The sequence below is a fragment of the Chionomys nivalis genome, chromosome 11, assembly GCF_950005125.1.
Source record: "Chionomys nivalis chromosome 11, mChiNiv1.1, whole genome shotgun sequence".
In the NCBI taxonomy this organism is placed as follows: Eukaryota; Metazoa; Chordata; class Mammalia; order Rodentia; family Cricetidae; genus Chionomys; species Chionomys nivalis.
In genome coordinates this window covers 69,813,342-69,834,066 of record NC_080096.1, presented here as the reverse complement: position 1 = coordinate 69,834,066, position 20,725 = coordinate 69,813,342, and positions in this window count along the sequence as shown.

The window sequence follows — 20,725 nt, the reverse complement described above, 5'->3', positions numbered from 1 at the left end:
TGGTATCTCACATTTCCTGGATGTTTTGTATTATGATTTTGTTGGTTTTAGTGTTTTCTTTGACTGAGGAATCTATCTCTTCTATAGTATCTTCAATGGCAGAGATTCTTCCATCTCTTGCATTCTGTTGGTTATGCTTCTTGCCCATATTTCAAATTTCAAGCCTTGAACTGTTTCCTTCAGCTCTTAAAGGGATTTATTGATTTCAACTTTTATTTTTTTCTTTCTTTATTTAAAGGAATTTTTTATTTTCTCTTCAAGGGCCTCTATTGTCTTCATAAAGTTATGTTAAGGGCATTTTTTTCTACTTCTTAATCATTAAGATACTTCAAGTCTTATGGTTTTAGAACCACTAGTTTCTGGTGGTGCCATATTGCTCTTTATATTGTCAAATATATTCTTGCACTGGCATCTACCCATCTCTTCCTTCATCAGGTACAGATGATGTCTGTGCATCCAAAGGTCATTCTTCTCCAATTGGAACAGATGTTATCTATACCTCCCTGGGCTGCTGATTTTGTAGTGAGACTTGTAGATTTTGGAGTTCAAATAAATATTTTACTTTCAAGTAAAATATTCTAAGTTCTTTATCTTAGACTGAATAGGTGATATAAATATTTTATTGATTTTATATCCTATAATTTTTAAAATAATTTTTTGATAAGATCACTGTTTTTTTATTAGATTTTAAAAAAATGCCAATCCAAGTTCTCCCTCCCCTCTTCCCATTCTCACCCCACATCATCTAATCCTCAGAAAGTGTAAGGCACATAGGTCTTTGGAAGAAGGTCTAAGTCCCTCCCTATTATATCTAGGCTGAGCAAAGTATATATCCAAAGAGAATAGGATCCCCCCAAAACCAGTACATGCAGTAGGGATAAATTCTGGTGCCACTGCCAGAGGACCACTGGTTTTCTAGGATACTCTGTAGGATCTTTTAAGAAGCATGTCACCTGTAAATAGAGATTTCTTATTTTCCTATTTTAATCCTTTTTATATCTTTCTCTTGTCTAATTGCCATAACTAGGACTTTGACCACATATATAGTAAGAGAGGAGAAGATATTGTTGCTCAAATTTCCTTGATTTCACATTGAGAAAGAAAATTTTTTATTTCCATCTTTTAGAATCTCCAAGTTAATTTTGAATCAAAGAAATTAGAGTGATTCTGATTGAGTGCTAAACAAGTAAACATATAAATGGGACTATTGACTAGACTTATGTTCTTGTTGTGCTACCTGGCGTCTGAGGATGGCATGGTTTGGCCAGAGTTTTAACAATTAGGGTAAACTAGTATGTAGTTTCTGGGGCTAAGGCAAAGTGTGAGGGTCAGGAATGCCTTGGGAAACTGAGGTTTCAATAACCCACTAGGCTGGGTTGTCACATATATAATTCCACTTTGGCTATTCCTGAAAGTTCAATATGGTTCAAGTATTCTGAGATTTAGAAAATTGACCAAACTGGACTGATATATAAGATGTGTATGGGAACTGGAGAAGATTCAGGCAAGCAAAAGTTCTGAAAGCTTTCTAGACTCAACCTCAGTGCAGGCTGTGGCACTTGGATTGAGCCTAGAAGTTGGATATGGCAATACAGGCTATCAGATCAGTTAACCTAATCAGACAAGGAAGGCCCACAGGATACAGACATAGGGCCAAACCTGGGTGCTGGATGTTTACGAGTTGAACTCATTAAGCTTAGACACACAGAATATGCAATCTGGAATAGGTCTGTTAACTTGTGAGTATACAGACATATTGAGGTACAGATTGAGGAACCTCACACAAAGCCTAAATTTATGCTGAGATTCCAAGATTAGACTGGAGGCTGACTGTAGGAATGGCAGGCTAAAGTCATGAAACTGTGCTATCTCAGATAATATGTGACTAGGGCCAAGACTGGGGGTTTGGAGCAGTAGAAGTGGCAAATAATTTTATTTACTACTAACAATTATGTGACATATCAGATGTTTGTTTAATTAGTTGGAATTTTAAGTGGTTATTTGGTCATGTATGAGTATTTAAACAGAATTATGTGTATTATAGGTTTTTTTTTTTTTTTTTTTTTTTTTTTTTTTTTTTTTTTGGTTTTGGAGCCTGTCCTGGAACTAGCTCTTGTAGACCAGGCTGGTCTCGAACTCACAGAGATCTGCCTGACTCTGCCTCCCAAGTGCTGGGATTAAAGGCGTGCGCCACCACCACCCGGCCTATTATAGGTTCTTTTAAAGGTAAATAGTTAATAGTACTCCTTTTGAATTTTAAAGACATCCTTATTGTTATTTTACCATCCATCTTTTTCTCCTGTATTAATTTTCCCCTTTTATTCTCCCTAAGAGAACGCCCTGCTTGAATTTTCCTAATTATATCACTTTTTCCTTTGTCCTCCCATCACTATTGTTTCTTAAATCCTTTAGCCTGGCAACTGTCATGTTTTACTTTATGCTTTCTTCAGCTTCTCTGAGCTATGTACTCACAACTAAAGATTTGGAGCTAGGAGACTCCAAAGAGAAAGAATATGTGACATTTGCTTTGGGGGTCTGGGATACCCCACTCAAATTACGTTTTCTAGTTTCATCCATTTACCCCAAAATTCATAATTTCATTTTTATATACAGATAAACAATATTCCCTATTATCTGTGTACCATGTTTTCATTATCCATTAATCAGATGAGAGACATAATGACTTAGCTATTATGAATAAAACAGCAATAAACAACTGAGCAAGTAATTATAGAGCAATATGTTGAGTCATTTTTGACATATACTTTAGAGGGATAGTTGGGTCATATGGTAAATTTATGTTTAGCTTTTTGATGATTCTCTACATTGATATCCATAGTGATATTAACAGTTTGCAATCCAACCTATAGTGAATAAGCATTCCCCTTTTGGTGAATTCTCTCCAGCATTTTTTAAGAATGTTTTGTTGGGATGTTTGTCATTTCAACTGGAAAAGATGAAATTTCAAACATGTTTTGATTTTTGTTTTTACAATTGCAAGGGAAAATAAATAGTTTTGCAATATCCCTTAGTTGTTTCCTCCTCCTGCCACTCCTTGTCTTCTTCCTCTTGTTCTCATTTCTTCTCTGCTGAGTTCCAGAAAATTTTTTGAATGGGTCATTGTTTGACTCCCTCACTTTTTTTTAGTTCTTCTATATTCTGAATTTTAACCCTGTGTTAGTCCTAAACCTATCAGAGATTTTCTGCCACTCCTCTTTGCATGGTTAATTGTTTCTTTAGCTTTACAGAAGCCTTTAAGTTTGCAAAATTTCATTTATTACTTACTAACTTTAATTCTTGGGCAGATGGAGTCCTATTCAACAAGTCCTTTGATACACCTGTGCCCACAGAAGATGTGACTTGTGGGGTTTTTGTTTGTTTTTGTTTTGTTTTTTGAGACAGGGTTTTTCTATGGCTTTGGAGCCTATCCGGGAACTAGGTCTTGTAGAGCAGGCTGGCCTTGAACTCATAGAGAACCACCTGCTTCTGCCTATCAAGTGTTGGGTTTAAAGATATTTGCCACCACTGTTTGAAGGCTTGTGTTTTCTTTTAGTATTTTCATTGTTTCAATTTTCATATTTAGGTCTTTGATGTAATTGGACATTTGTGCAAGGTGATAGATATGGATCTAATTGTACTCTTCTGTTGTGGACATCTAGTTTTCTCTGATGTTTTTCCTGAAAATGCTGTTCTCCAGTTTATTATGTGTACTCATTTTGGGGGCTTGTCTAAATAAATCTACATGTTTGGCATTATGCATATCATATTGTTTTGTTACCATGGCTCTGTAATATATTTTAAAATATTAAATGGCCATCTCTTCAGTATTCTTTTCACTCAAAACTTTTTAAGTATCTCAGGTCTTTTGTCATTTCTTATGAATTTTAGGATACTTTTTTATTTCTCTGAATAATTAAATGGGAATTTAGATTTCAAATGCATTGAACCTGTAAGTATCTTTTCATGAAATTCCATTTTTTTTTTTTTTTTTTTTTTTAGAATTTGAATGCTACCAATACATGAGCATGTTATGTCTTTGTTTTGGTTTAAACGTTCTTCAGAAGTTTAAAATTTCCATTGTAGAGTTCCACCATCTCCCTGTTAACTTCATTACTTTTTAATTTTCTTTGAGGCTGTTGTGGATGGTAGTTGTCCACACTCTCTTTGTCTGTATGTTTCTTGATGTTGTATAAAGATAGTGGTTTCTGCACGTTGTTTCAGAAATGACACAGAGGTCCCTTGGCTGAAACTTACCTGAATGCTTACACACTGTGGAGTGGACTAGTTTCAAGGTACACAATAGCACCATGAAATTTTTCAAATCATGACAGCAAACAACAGTCCTTCCTACCTAAGATGTCTATAAACCACAGCAATGACCAGCATGGTACAGTGTAGTGAAGTTTGCAGTAATGGAATATATACCTTGGCTTTAACCAACAGCTCTCTCATTAGACTTAAGACCTGCTTATCAAGAAGGAAATCTTGCCTGGCATTGGAAATCCTAGCAACTACCAAGTATTTGTGAAGTTGGTGATACTGGAAGAAACATAAAGCCACTACTATACTAAATCAGCATTATCCCAAACAATAATCTAAACATCTGTTCTCATACCCACAGATAAGTGTTATCCCTACCTCTCATCAAGGGAATTTCTCTTTGCAACACAGAGACTACTACAGAAAACCATAGTCAATCAAAATGCAGACATGTGGGCCCAGTCTCAATGGACAAATGTACAAAATAGTCCTATACCTAAGCTGTGGGGAACTTTATAGAAGAGAGGGCAGTATGATTGTCAGAACTAGAAGAGCAGGGAATTTGCTGAGAGGTTTTGTTTACTATTAATTTCAGAAACTACAACTACAAAGTCACACCAACAGAGGACTGTTAACTACCCACAGTAATAATGTAAATTATTATAGACTCTGTAGGAGTCAGAATGAAAATTATCAAGAAGAAAATAGAAGTGCTGTAACATGCAGGGTATATATATCTGAAGAGAATAAATTCAGTATACAGAAGATGTATCTATGTAGCTGTGTTCATTCAAAATAGACAAGATGAGGAAGTAGTCTAGTCCAAAGAAGAGTGGGAAAAGAAAATTTGCTATGTATATGCAATGGAATATTATTCATCCATTGTTAAGGACAAAATTTTGTCGAATGTAGGAAAATAGATGGAACCAAATGATGAAAGATAACACTCATGAGCCAGACACAGAAAGAGAAAAATGTCCTATATATGTGGAACTGCTTTAAATCAGTAAAAGAAAAAAAGAATATCCTGAAAGTAGAGAATGAGGATGGGGCTAATAGAGGAGGGCGAGATGAGATAAGAAAGAGTGGAAATGGTCAGTACACATTGTATTAATGTACGGAAACATCACAGCGACACTCACTAACCTCTACTAGTACATGTCCATAGTTTTGGTTTAGCTTTTAGTTTTACTGGGGAATAGCTTCATTTGACTTAAAGTTAACTAGATTTGACTGGTACTCAGATGAAGACCACCAGCACATTGTGTAAGGAGTGAGATGGGAGAGCAAGGATGTGTGACAGACATGTAGAAAAACTCATAAACTGTGTATTATTAAGTGGGATACCACAATGACAACGGTGTTTGAATCCCTCTTAGAACCTTCAAAGCCAGTATAAAAGATTTCGTGGGATTTTCTCTTGGAGTGAAAAAGCTGGGGAATTTTTTTCTAAGAATCTATCATTGCTTCTTAGTTGCTTAGAATTTTTCTCCTTTTTGACACCAAAATTATATATATTTTTTTCAGTCAAACAAGCTAAATAAGTCCATCAGTGAAAAAGAAAAGACAGGGAACTATTATAAGGGATTCATCTATGGTAACCTTAGGAAGATCCAGGATATGATAATGTTAGAAAACATGAAGAGAGTATCATCAACATTTATCAAAATAACTCATCTCTCTGAGAATATGATAGTTGAGTAAAGACATGAAAAATGAGAAATAAGTATCCATGAATACATGAGAATGGAGACCATGTTCAAAGAAGTACATGCTGAAACTGTGGGCAAGAATGGCTTGGGTTTGTTTAGAAGGTATGTATAACAGTGTTGACTGACATTGTGGCTAGAGCAAGTGGGAAACTAAAATATAAATTGTCATTGATGTTTGAGATAGAACACTATTGATGCCATGAAGTGTAAAGAGAGTATCTTTGGGATATCAAAAGTATGACTTCAGACATGCTATGTTTGAGATAACTTCCTGAATTTCAAGTAAAGATATTGGTACAAAATTGGAATCAATTTGGAGTCAAGATGGAAAATCCTTGAGGATAAATTTAGGAGTTGTAAGTATATAGATCACATTAGAAATAATAGCATGAATGAATTAGACAGCAGTTATGTGTGGGTATATGGGGAGAGATTAGGAACCTAAGCCCTAGAGTATTTCAGCCTGTAAAAGTAGGAAGATGAAGAAAAACATGCAAAGGTTCTGCAGTGTAAAAGACACATGACTGTACCCAGATTCAGAATGAGAAAGCACTGTGAAGGGAGGGCTTGACAGCCTGTGTTAGTCGCATAAGATCTGAGATATGTGAGAGCCAGCAAGCATTGGTTTTGTCACAGAAGAATGCTGGGTTCCACAACATGCAAGTAGATAAGAGCAGGAGGAATGAATTCATGGTTGTGTGTAGTGACATTTCATTTGTATTTTAATAAATAGAACTTGCCTGAAGCTCAGAAAGTAACAGAGCCATACTGATCAGTCTTATAGCCAGGCAGTGATGATACACAACTTTAATCCCAGTAGTCACACTAGCTTGCAGTTGAAATGGGTAAGTAGTATTGCATGCATTGAATCCTAGCCCAAGAGAGGAATACATGAAACAAAACAGCTCTCACTGTCTCATTCTGAGATCCCTGGAGGCAGGATTGCAATTTTGGACTAAGGTAGATGTAAGAGCCAATGACTGGTTGTTTTGCTTTTCTTTACTTCAGATTGAGCCCCAGTTTGTGACTATGGGATTTTATGAACTGTGCTACACTTGTGTTCCGAGGACTTTTAGTTGGGATGAGAGAATAATCCCCAGACAGCTGTGGTCAGTGTGCAGCAAGTTTAGAAATGAGTGAGAGAATGGTTTAAAAACTTCCAGGGAGATTTGGATTGAGTGACCTGCTCCACTATTAATTGGTGCTCTGAAATGTTCCATTTCTTAAGAAAGAAAAAGAATTTTTACTTAAAATTTAGATTTTTAAATCCAGAAACCTAAAATATGTAATTAAAACTCAAAAACTTTGTGTATACATTGTTTCTAGTCTTCAAGAATGGCTTCTAGCTCTTCCAGGGGAGGCCTACATGCTGCCGATTGTGTCACCACCAGCGCGAGGACCTGGAGCGACTGAAGAAGATTTGGGCCCGTAAGGGGCTAAGCCACTTCTGGGGCCTTCATGTCCTAGGCCAGCACACCAAGACCACTGACGCCCTGGGCTGCACTGTGGGTGTATCCAAGAAGAAATGAGTCCCTGGGACTTTGATGTTAATAAATAGTTTATATGCCTGTGGGGGAAAAAAAGAATGGCTTCTATTCTTGACTCTGTGATAAAAAACACTTTATAAAAGCAATTTCGTGAAAGATTAGTTTTGACTCATGGGTTAAGAGCAATTTAGTTTATCACAATAGAAATACATATATATGAAAGAATTTGAATAAGCAAACAAACAAAAACTACACCCCAAACAAGTGAATAGTACTCTATCAGTCTGTCTGTCTGTCTGTCTGTCTGTCTGTCTGTCTGTCTGTATCTATCTATCTATCTATCTATCTATCTATCTATCTATCTATCTATCTATCTATCTATAATCTATCTATCTATCTATCATCTATCTATCTATCTATCTATCTATCTATCTATCTATCTATCTATCTATCTACCTACCTACCTACCTACCTACCTACCTATCTATCTATCTATCTATCTATCTATCTATCTATCTATCTATCTATCTATCTATCTATCTGTCCATCTATCTGATTTTATATATCAGTAAGTTATGTCAGTCAAATATTCTAATTGGTAATTTCTCCAAAGTTTACATCTGTGTGTTACAACAGAGAACACCTGTAAAGGACAAGTTTATCCTGGTCTAAAGAGATTTTCTTGTGCCCATGCCTTAAAGGGTATTTGCCACTTTCTCTTCTATCAGGTTCAGTGTGATCAGATTTATATTGAGGTCTTTAATCCATCTGAACTTGAGTTTTTTACATGGGGATTGATATGAATATATTTGCATTTTTCTACATATTGACATTCAGTTATGCCAGAACCATTTGTTGAAGAAACTTTCTTTTATCCATTGTATAATTTTAACTTCTTTTTCAAAAAATTAGGTGTTTCATATGTATGTGGATTAATATCCGGGTCTTTGATTCAATTCCATTGGTCAACCTGTCTGTTTTTATGCCAATACCAAGCTGTTTTCCTTACTGAAGCTCCAAAATAGAGTTGATGTCAGAGATGGTGATGCCTCTGGAAATTCTTTTATTGTACAGAATTGTTTTGGCTATCCTGGGATTTTTGTTTTTCCATATTAAGTTGAGTATTGTTCCTTTACAGTCTGTTAAGAATTGTGTTGGGATTTTGATGCAGTTTGTGTTGAATCTGTAGATTGCTTTTGGTAGGATTGCCATTTTTATTATGTTGATCCAAGATAATGGTAGATCTTTTCATTTTCTGGTATCTTCTTCAATTTCTTTCTGCAATGACCTAAAGTTCTTGTTGAGCAAGTCTTTCACTTCTCTGGTTAGTGTTACCCCAAGATATATTATTTTATTTGTGACTATTTTGAATGGTGATGTTCCTCTGATTTTTACTCAGCTTCTTTATCATTTATGTACTCAATTTTGTACATTGAGTACAATTTTTTTTGAGTTGATCTTGTATCCTGCCACATTACTAAAGGTTTGTGTCAGCTGTAGAAGTTTTTGGGGTCATTTTGAAGAATATTCTAAATGCAGATACCTGGGCAAATTATTTAGCTCCTCTATATCCCATCATTTTCTAAGTTAAAAAGGACCTAAAATGTAGTACACTTCCATTTGTGTATATGAATTAGATAGCAGCAGAAAATGTGTGACAGCACATTTGGACAGTAGTAAGCATTTTGTAAATGATGTTAATATTTCTATTTATTTTAAATTTTATCTAGGAAAGCAAAAGGACCAAAAATATCATTGTATAAAAGTGCTTTGAAAACTAGAGTTCTGTTTGTCTGTGCAGCATTTTCATTGCTATGATGGAAAGTAACTGTGATGAACACTGAACACTGATCTTTCTCTGAAGATCTTGTCACACCCTCAGTGTGGGGCAATAGTGGCAAAGGGTAGTAATGCTAGTGCCCTTTCTCCACTCCTACAAAAATTCTCTCAACATCACACAAATCACAAATGAAATAGCTTTACTTTTGCTAATATACAAGGTGAAATGTCCTTTATTTTCCTTCTTTTTTGCCTGTACTTGCTTTTTTGTTGCCTTTCTTCTTCACTTTTGATTAGAATTGAAAAAAAAAATAAATCTTAATTTTTTCTCCGACTCTTATGAGTAGTGAATATTGGTGTACCATAAGGGAACCCAAAGTCAAATCTGTCTTTAAATTATTTTGAAATGCATTCTACTGAAATCTTTAACTTTTTTCTTCCAATTATTGTAGTTGTGAGAGTAACCCTTAACTGATTTTCTTTTGACTGATAAATTACATCTCAAAATGAAGCTATGTTCTGTACTTATATAAATCTGTGGGGCACTGCCAAAAAATACACTCAAACCACTGAAAGATTAGAGAGACCACCTGATAATAGTTGGGAGGGGACTACCATAACTTTCAGGCAATGCTCTTCTATTAGGAAATGTCAATATGGTATTCTTTTTAGCTCATCGTCTCAGTTTTTCATGAAGTAAGGATTTTAAAATGTCCTGGCACCAGATTGTCTCAGAACAGTCATCAAATACAAACTTAAATGATGTTGAACTGAGTTACACAGACCTGAAAAATGTTCCGTCATAGGGACCATGGAGAATTGTGCCATTTGTCATTTTCATGCTCTGTTCTCATCATTATGATTACACTTTGGGTGACAATTGCCCTAAACGCTTCAGTAAAAAGAAAATTACCTCACCTATTGCCCAGATGTTTGGCAATGAGTAGACTAAACATCTCCTTGATTGGTTGAATGATTTTTTTTCTCTCCAGCCATATGTTTAGTATCAACAAAACACCATGTGCAAATACATTCTTTAAGAGCAGGCTCTCATAAGGACCAACCAAATCTAGTTTATATATTTTTTATATCAAAACAATTGTTCATTTTCATGGTGGGATCTGATTCACTTACTCATTTTTTTTTAAAACAACTTCCCACAAAAACTTTCTGAAACTGTTCAATCATTGATTCTAATGACATCCTCAGGATAGCTATCAGTAGCAGTTGTGTGAGTATAAAAATATAACATCAGGAGGATTTGTTTATATCATTGTATGGCATAGGACATTTCAGGGACTGAATGAAGCACTTAGAAAAGTGGAACTGTGCACGTTGAAAGTCATAATGTGCTGTGGGAGAATGAATGCTAAATTTGGTGTTAGAACTGCAATTCTAGACTAAATATACTCTAAATGATCTTGTTATCAATTCAATTCTTTAGTCTTCCATTTCCTTATATGAAAAATGATGAATGTAATAGAGAATTTCAAGGTCCCTTACAGCTCTAACAGTTTATGATTCGCTGATTCCCAGGGATGACAGACAAAATATAATAATAATACTAAAGACAAAATTATGTATATATAAGAATAATAAATCATTCATTTTACTACCTTCCAAATGCTCCTAGAATGGCAATGCATTATACAGTATTGTCATTTATATTCTGTAGTAGTCTAGGTTAAATATTTAAATTATTACTAAGATAAATATGTAAATGTATTTTGATAGTAGACCAAAGGAAACACTGAAAATTTAGGATAGTTATTTCTTACAATAGCAAAAATATGTAGTCAGATAGAAGCAAAGTATAAAGAGAACACAAGATTAAAAGTCTAGGGACTAAATTTACATATATCACTATCACCATTTTATAAAGAACAGACTCTCTGTCTCTTTTTACCCTTTCTCCATAGTCTTCTTGAATGCATAGCATTGTAGAATTAACAGAGTCAAAATAGGAAAAATGCTTTCATAAGGAATCAAAATTATCAATTATCTATAACCTTATCTTCTGAAACTGAACATGAATGCACATTTCTCTAGGCTACTATATGCCTTGAAGACCTCATAACTCATTTGTAGTTTTATTTAAGACCGAATTTTCAAAATAAAAATGTGTTTGAGTGATAAAATATGGACTTATATTTCAGTTTTCTTTATTAATCCTTACCACTTTTAAAAAAAGAAAACAATATGTTTCCAAAAACAATTATAAATCTTCATGGGGTTAAAGAAAATGAATAAATTTGTATGTACTGGTTTGTGGTGTATGGAAGGTGGATAATATGAACTTCTAAATAATATGTTTGAAACAGTTTTACATTTATGAAATGTTCAAGTGATCCTATAAAATGTGGTTAATTTTTATAACTTTCAGTTTTTTCTCTATTACACAAAGTCAATGAAAGAGAGATAGACAGTCACACAGGAAAGACAGAAGGGACAAAGGAAGGAAATAAAGAAGAAAGATAGAAAAGAAGGGGGAAGGGAGGGAGAAAGAAAGGGAGGAAGGTAGTGTGGAAGAGAGGGTGAGATGAATATAATACAGTTGTCTGGCTTGGGTTTAGAACAGTTCTTGCTGGAGACCTGGGACCAAGGTGACCCTCGCAAAGTCCCTTCAGTTCCACAACAGTACGCAGGAAATTTACAAATTATGTGGAATAAAAGTCCATATGGTTTCAATTTTCTTCACAGTGCTAATTTTGCTTTATGCACAGACTTGCCTTACTCAAAATTACTGCTATACAGAAATACATCTGAGCAGAGGGAGGAAAAGCAAAACAAAACAAAATAACAACAAAAAAACCCCACTGAAATGGAAGACAGCCCAACAAATTCATTTGCTGTAATAAAATTTATTCCACTGTGACTCTAATTTCATCAAGTAACACAAGTCAACATTAGACATTAACGATGAAGGTTTCCAATTAGATACAGTCTGACATGAGCCCTGCTTCTCAGTCACCTTCAATTGTCAGCGATAAAAAGGACAGTTAATATGATACGGATCATTCGCTCTGAGTCTCACAACTCATTTATGACAAAAACAGCTAACAGAGCATGGGGAAACTGCAGAATTGCTTTTCATTATCCTAGTACACTATATTCTGGCTACAGCCGCAATGATCTTCAGTGGTTTTCCATGCCACTCATTTTTAATAAACATGATGATAACAAACCTCAGTGTAAACCTTAATAGCATATTTCTTCAAAAACAAATGGGCTTCCAGAAGTGAAAGAGACAAAATGACTAAAGAAGAAAAGGCAAAATAAAATATAAATGGCATGACCTATGGTTCGAGATATGGTGGCATCTGAAAAGCATTTTTCTGAAGGGGGTGAGAGAAAAAGGATAATCTCTGTAGTAATAAACAACAGAGAATTTGGAAATAGTATCATACTCACATTATCCTGTCTAGAACAATGCAATAAACTAAGATTTTATGAACACTAGATTCAAAGCCTAAATAATTCTAATACAATGAATCAGGCTACCTACTAGAATTTCTGGGAAGCAAGGTTACTTAAAAAGATCAGCAGTAGAGGTTCAAGTCAATCATGATCCTTTCAATGGTTGCTGTGGGACAATGGTCTTGTACTCTGTAAAGAATTGTCACTTGTATTGATTTAATAAAATGCTGACTGGCCAGTAGCCAGGCAGGAAGTATAAGAGGGGTGACTAGAACAGGAGAATTCTGGGAAGAAGAAAGGCATAATCTGTAGTTGTTATCCAGATGCAGAGGAAGCAAGATGAGAATGCCTCACTGATAGAGGTACCAAGCCATGTGGTTAACACAGACAAAAATTATGGGTTACTGTAAGATGTAAGAATTAGTTAATAAGAAAGCCTGAGCTAATAGGCCTACCAATTTATAATTTATAATTAGTGTGTTTTTGGGGGACTGAACAGGACTGAGTGGGACAGAAACCTCTTTCAACAAATGGTAAGCATAAGGAGTTGGAAATAAATCCTCTGTGATTTGAAAATTTATATTATATGATGATGGAGAGTTAACCTACCAAGCAGTATTGTGTTCATTAAATATTTATTGACATTTAGAATGGACAAATGAATGAAGTTGAATAATGGGGTCTATCTGCTCATTAAATACCTGGTGAACATGAACTTTATAACAGATGCTTCTTAGTTGCTGGTTGTGATCAGGGTAGTAACTGAACTCATGTACAAGCAGAAGTCAAAATTTTTGTTTAGACAAAACAGACAGTATCTTTTAAAGATTATTTTATGTAGGAATGCCAATAAACCTTTTTTCTCCTATTAGCAGGTACATTGTCAATTCTCAATGTTATTATAATTTCTATACTCAGGACATAAACAACATGTCAAAATAAAGCTACATTGTTACTTCAACAAGGAAATAGGATACAGAAAGCCATAAGAATTGAACCTAAGTAGGTAGTTCAAGATATATAGGCACCTCAAGTGCTAGTAGATATGGCAAAGGTCAAAATTTGGAAATCAAGCTAACAATCTTGATGATATATGTAAAATAGCAAAAGACTATACAAAACCATGACTCCTTACCTCAACAAAGAATCTTTATTTATTTTTTTGAGATGGATCTTAGGTAGCACAGATTGGCTTCAAACCTACTATTTTGCCACAGGCTTCTTTGATCTGATATTATTGGTATTTCTTTTTACTGATTTCTGGTGTATGAACTAGAACAATCCAAGTTTTCATGTGAAAACAAGTAGATGGGAAATAACAAACTACAAACACCTATTTCTCCCATTAGTCTACTATGTGTAATAAACTTATTTATTCAACAACCAGTTTTGTAAAGTTATGGTTGAGGGTTAGTGATTTGTATTTAATACCTTAAGAACTCTTTGACTTTTCTACATAAAGGCCAAAATTCCAAGTAATTATAATGAATGAAAGGCAAAATATTAAGGTGTTGTTCTGGTTTATAAAGTTAGAATTCGAAAGGAGCTACAAGTGGTTGTGGATCTTAGCTTTCTGTATTATTATCATGTCTTTGGTTACAATAAGCTTTTAAATGCTCCATAGACACTATCCTTTGTAGTAGGAGCTGCGGGCCTGCTTTTCGTCCTGCCCGGCTCCTGCATGGCTAGCTTTACACCAGAAATAACAACACACAGATTGTATTCATTTAAACACTGCTTGGCCCATTTCTATTCATGTGTGTAGCACCCCAAGGTGTGCTTACTGGGAAGATTCTAGCCTACTTCCATCCTGGGTCAGAGCTTCATCGCATCTGCTCTGGAGATGAGAGCATGGCATCTGTCTCTCAGAGGAGCTGTCCTGCATCTGAGCTTACTTCCTCTTCCTCCCAGCATTCTATTCTGTTTACTCCACCCACCTATGTTTTAACCTATGAGGGCCAAGTAGTTTCTTTATTACTTAACCAATGAAATCAACAGATTGATATATGACACTCCCACATCACTTCCCCTTTTTCTGTTTAAACAAAAAAGGAAGGCTTTAACATTAACATAGCAAAATTACGTATAACAAAACAGTTATCAAGTAAGAATTACAGTTACAATATTTACATCTATTTTATCTTTTATAACAAAGGAAAACTATAACTAACTATTCTTCAACTCCATCAAAGACTCCAGAAAGATACAATATTACCTAAGCAAACAAGAAATAAGCAACTTTCAAACTCTAGAAATGACAGAGACATCTTGCTGCCTTGACAGTCACCCAAAGTTCCTCTGTACCATTGGGGCATCCATCTTCGGCCTACAGGCCCATAGTTTCCAGCAGACATTTCCATGAAGCAGGAAATTTAAAGGCAGTTAGTTCAGTCACTATCTGCTGTGTCCTGCAGAATGTCTCGCAGACTCTTTCATGAATCAGGAACCCCGAAAGATCATCTCACCTTTAGGCAAGTTCAGTAGTCCTCTCTCTGTGGGTTCTTTGTGTCCAGTTTATAAAATAGTCCAGGCAAGAGCAGTTTCTTGCCCAAATAGCTATCAAACTCCATAAGGTGCCTCTTCGATGCCCATCTTCTGCTTGAAGTAGATTGGTGCTGCCAGGAGCAGACGTGTCTCGTTGTCATGAAAAACCCTAAGTTATTAAAACACTTAAAATGCCATATTTTATAATCTTTGAAAGATATGAAGAATGCCTATCTAAAATATATCTATGTACATCTAGAAAATCTAACTAACATGACTACAAACTTGAATATTATTGATAATTATCCATTAGCAACCTATATACATTTTTAAATGAACTACACAATCACAATACCTTAATCAAGGTCAGAAATACATATACCTATAACAAAATTGACCTTAAAATCTATAGCAATGAAAATTATTCATACCTATATCATCTCCCCCTTTAAATGTAAAAGAACATTTATAAACAATATATGGGAACATGGGCGCAGTTTTTTCTCTCCAAACTGCTTCCTGCTGAATGGGGGCACTGTTATTCGGGTCTTTTATGGGATAACCTGTCTGCTAGGTTCATCTCAGTTGGCAGTTGAGCGAAGCAATTTTTTAAGGGTGTTCACAGCAACCCTTCAGGAGGGCGTGGTCTATCATACCATATTGAGTTCGAAGAAATCCACAGGGTCGCATCCTCTGTGAAAACAAAAGAAGACCCTCTCCAAAGCATCATATCCTTAGACCCATATTCTGAAATCATAATACCCTTATATCCATTCTGGTTTAGTTTGGCAGCCCATATAATGAAATGTCTCTCTGTACTTAGCTCCTTTACAGTCAAAAATTTTAAAGAAAACACAATAATACAAAGAATCCAGACTCTCTGTGAATTTTCCATTTTTTACGTGGCTTATTTTTCTTTGTTTCTTTTAATCTATAACTATCTGTACTCTGTCTCTTTAAAGACTTTACCCTTTTTTTAAGACATTAACTTTATTCTTTATATATATATTTTTTTCTCTCTCTCAAGCCTACGTACATTCATCCAACAATTTCTGAATCAGTTCTATTGTGAATCTGTAATTTTTTTACTATCCAGGAGCATTTCTTAAAATGTTAAGCACTTCTCAAAAACTTAAGTTGCACCATGTAGGGGTAATACGGTACCGCCTGTGTCCTGCCCAGCCGAAACCTTAACTGTGCTGTTATTATGGTAATTACGTTAGTTCCTGCCTGAGACCAGCACAGTTCAGCATGGCGGAGCTGAGCCACTCCTGCCTCAGAGCCATTTGGTGCCCCTGAGCCACAGCATGCAATGACTTCCTTTTAGGCACACAGCGAGTCTAGTTGCCATCAAACAAGTCGTAGCAGTTTATTCCAAATGCTCCATTCAAAGACTCTTTCTCCTGCAGGAAACAGACGGAGATCGCAATGGCGGCACAGTGCAGAAAGTCGGCATTTTAAAACAGCCAGTTTTTTCCTGCTGCTGAGTCAGGACAATTTCTTTGCAGCACGCAACCCACAAACAGCAAAAAGCTGTCTTAAATTCTCTCTGTGTCCTTTTTAAGCCCTCTCAGGTTTTACGTGGAGTTCATTAGCACGTTGGGTGCCACTCTGTAGAAGATAGGAGCGGGGGGGCTGCGTCCCCGGCACCCGGCCGCCCGCATGGCATATGCCCCAAAATAATTACATGGAAACTGTATTCTTTTAATCACTGCCTGGCCCATTAGTTCCAGCCTCTTATTGGCTAGCTCTTACATATTGATCTAACCCATTTCTAATATTCTGTGTAGTACCACGAGCTGGCTTACCAGGAAAGATCTTAACCTGAGTCTGTCTGGAGTGGGAGAATCATGGCGACTCACTGACTCGGCTTCTTTCTCCCAGCATTCTCTTCTGTTTACTCCACCCACCTAAGGGTTTGCCTATCAAATGGGCCTAGGCAGTTTCTTTATTAATTAACCAATGAAAGCAACAGATTAATACAAGACCCACCTCCATCAATCCTTGACCCAAGAAGATTAATCTTGAAAAAAAATAAACCTAACTCTTACTATTTCCTTATATTCAACTTTTTTTTCCCTTATCTTCAAAGGATACCTTTAAAAATAATGTTAACTTTTTTCTTTATTTTAAGATATTTGTGCCACTAATATGCTTTTGTATCCTTTTATAGACTTCCTTACCATTCTTCAGTCATTGTACAAGTCATACATATTTAGCACTTTTAATATTCTAGACTCTTAATAAATCAATGTTCTCATTGCTCATTTTATGTTTCCCCTTTCCTCTGTGAGTTATATGCTCCTGACATAAAGTGCTCAAAACTACATCATTTATCCCATTGGAAGTGTCACTAATATTATAAATATCTGAGTGAAGTTCTTTCTTACTCATTTAATATTAACAGTAATTCTGGACTCTTCTTGTCATATCTTACAACCTACTTCGACCTATTTAATCATCCTTTCTTCTCAGCATCATAGAGAATGGTAACAGAATTTGAAGAAAATGTTCATATTTAGGGTTTCAAGTGGTTTCCTTTGGAGGACTACTATATTCTTCAAGAAATATTAAGCCACCCAACTTCTCTAAGCTTCAATGCTTTAATACTTAAAAGACAGATGTGGTATCCAAGCTTGTAAGGAATCACCAACTAATGAAACCATTTGCTAATTTAGCTTGATGAATTTCAAATAGTCTTGTAGAAATTGTTTTACTGCCTTTATTTCTAACTTTTTCTCTTTCAATGAGAATTATAATTCTTATATTGTTCACCTCACTTCTTTTGAAATTTAACTGAAACCATGTATATGTAGGTTCATTAAAAATTATAAAACACTACACAAACCTAATGCTTCAGTACCACAGTAACAAGGACAACTACAAATGTCACTTCTATTTATACATATAATTCTATACTCTGTAATAAACAGTTCTTCATATTACTGCTGTCTTTGGTCAGGCTTTTTATTAATGAGGTAATATCTACTATTAATGTCTTTTGGACATCAAAGTGATTGTTACTTCTTTATTGTTGGTAGCATGCTTTCATCTTCGTCTATGGATTTTGATTTTATAACTATGTTTATTTCCTTTGATTTAAACACTGGTTTATTAGATTACTCATTCTTAAGGAAATATGTGATTTTTTTCTAAATTAAAACTCACTATATTATGTATAGAGAATATGCTGATTTATGTGTCCTTGATGTTTTTTTCTATTACCTCGTGAAATATCAGCTGAAATTTTCATTATTTTTTTTACTTATTCAAGATAACTAATAAAATTTATTATTGGATAAAGCATTAGGAAAAATAAGAACTCTTAGGAAAAAATATTAACAACTACTAGTTTGAATGAGAGGGCACTAAGTAGTGATACCATAAGACCAGTGCTTTAAGCTAAAAAGATACCATATTAGAATGATGAACAATTGCTGTAAGAGCCAGCCCCAAAACCAGAAAATCTGGTATGAGATAATGTCTTCTAAGAAAATACAAACATGAAGTAAAGATGAAGTAGTGAGGGGCCTGGGAAGGGTGGATTTGGGTAGAGTAGGGCATATCTTGGTCAAAATACAGTGTATTGAATCTTGAAATAACTAATAAATGTTTTAATAAATGGTTAATAGAAAATATTTAATAAACTTTACATTTTTCATTTTGTTTTATTTTATGCACATGAATATTGCTTACATATATATCTTTACAACACTTGTGTGCACTTCCCATGGAGACCAGAAAAGAGAACCAGATCCCTTGGGATTAGAGTTGTAAATGATTAAGATACATCACATAAGAGTTATTAAATGATCTCTCTATCTTCCTAGTAAACTGTCAAATAAGACTATATGTTATAATGAGCTTTTTATTCTTTAAACTTTTATTGATTCTTTGTTATAATGAGGATTTTGATAAAGAAGTAGGGTGAAAACTCAAACCATCTAATACTGCATCATACTCTTCTTTAGTTGTTGTGTTGTACTCTTAATTAGGACTCCCATGGACAAACTTGTTTCACTAACCTTGTCTTTAATGCCTTCTATTTCTTCTTTTCTTCTTAATTTTTCTAAAGTAATTTTTCCTGTCCTTTTCTTCCTCCACACCCTTCCATAAACCTTTACCTGATCTTCTTCAAATTAATGGCCTCTCTTTTCATTCATTATTACTACCTGCATATATGTATACATATGTGCTCACGCATGCTAGCACACACACACATTTACACAAACAAAACCTGTTCAGTTTATATAATGTACTTATATGTATGTTTTCATGGCTCTTTGGTACTGGTCAACTAATTAGTGTGTTCTCTAGGGAAGCCTGTCTTTCCTACTCCTAGTTTCTCTCACTTACCTGTAGTTCTTTGTGTAGGTTTGATGCCTCATGGGCTTTTCTCTGTGTAGTTTGACACATTCAATGGTGCCTTTCCATAATTAACAGTTCTACATAGTTTTTCATGTGAAAAGTGAGATTTCTTGGGTCAAAAAATTTAAACTTGAAAGAAGTAATGGTGGAGTCTGACATGGCAGTAGTTTAGAGAAATCTTTCAAAAAGTTATCTCAATTCCATAAATAATTCCTATAAGAAAGGACTCATTGCCTTTCAATTATGCAAGTGCATACCTACTGCTTTCACAGAAGGCTGACCCAGCTGTAGTTTCTGTTAAAGAAGAGATTTATCATAACCATGCTAAAATTATTTGTAATAGCTACTAAAAATGTACTACACGCAATTGCTGTCACTTCAGTTCTATCTTAATATACTTAATATCTTTTGTCAACAAAAGTTCACCTATTTATATTAGTCTTTGCTGATAATTAAGTTTTGAAAACCAGAAGCAAATGTGTTATCATACAAGGAGATTTTCTCTCTCTCTCTCTCTCTCTCTCTCTCTCTCTCTCTCTCCTCTGTCTCTCCTTCCCTCTTTCCTTTCTATTTATTTTTTGAAGTTTTGAAGTGGACTCAAATGAAACTTGAGTCTTAGAAATTCTCATTTCTGTTGCTGCCCAGCTTTTTTTTTCTGCTGTGTTTCCTAGGGAAGTCATTTTACTACCCTGAACTTCAGTTTGTTTCAAGTAAAATGCAAGAAAATAGCATTTTTCTAGCCTATATTATAGTTAAGATGGGGTGAAATTATTATGAAACAGTTAAAAATGAAAACCAGGAGTCAGTTAGAAAAAAAAAAACAGTTGAAAAATGTGGCTATCTTCATCATATTTCCCATCATTGATATTTTCTTGTAGTCAGCTCTAAGCCAGTGAATAGCTTAGTATGCTGCCAATTAAACAGGAAAAGAAGCCAAGTTAGGACAGGGCTAATTTGCCCTTTTGAGAAAAATTAAATAGAGGACATTTAATTTAGATGATCAAGATTTTGAGGTGATAGTACAGAATTTATTAAGATAGTTAAGGAGCCCCCAGTAACTTTTGTCTAAAAACCAGCAACTAAGTTCAAGTTTTTGAGACAACTAAATCTATCAATAGCAAATTGGTGTCAGGAAGTTTGAGTCAGAATTTATTTCTGCACAAGGACTGATAACAAAACAATTGTTTAAATGATGATTGAAGCCAGGCGGGCGGTGGT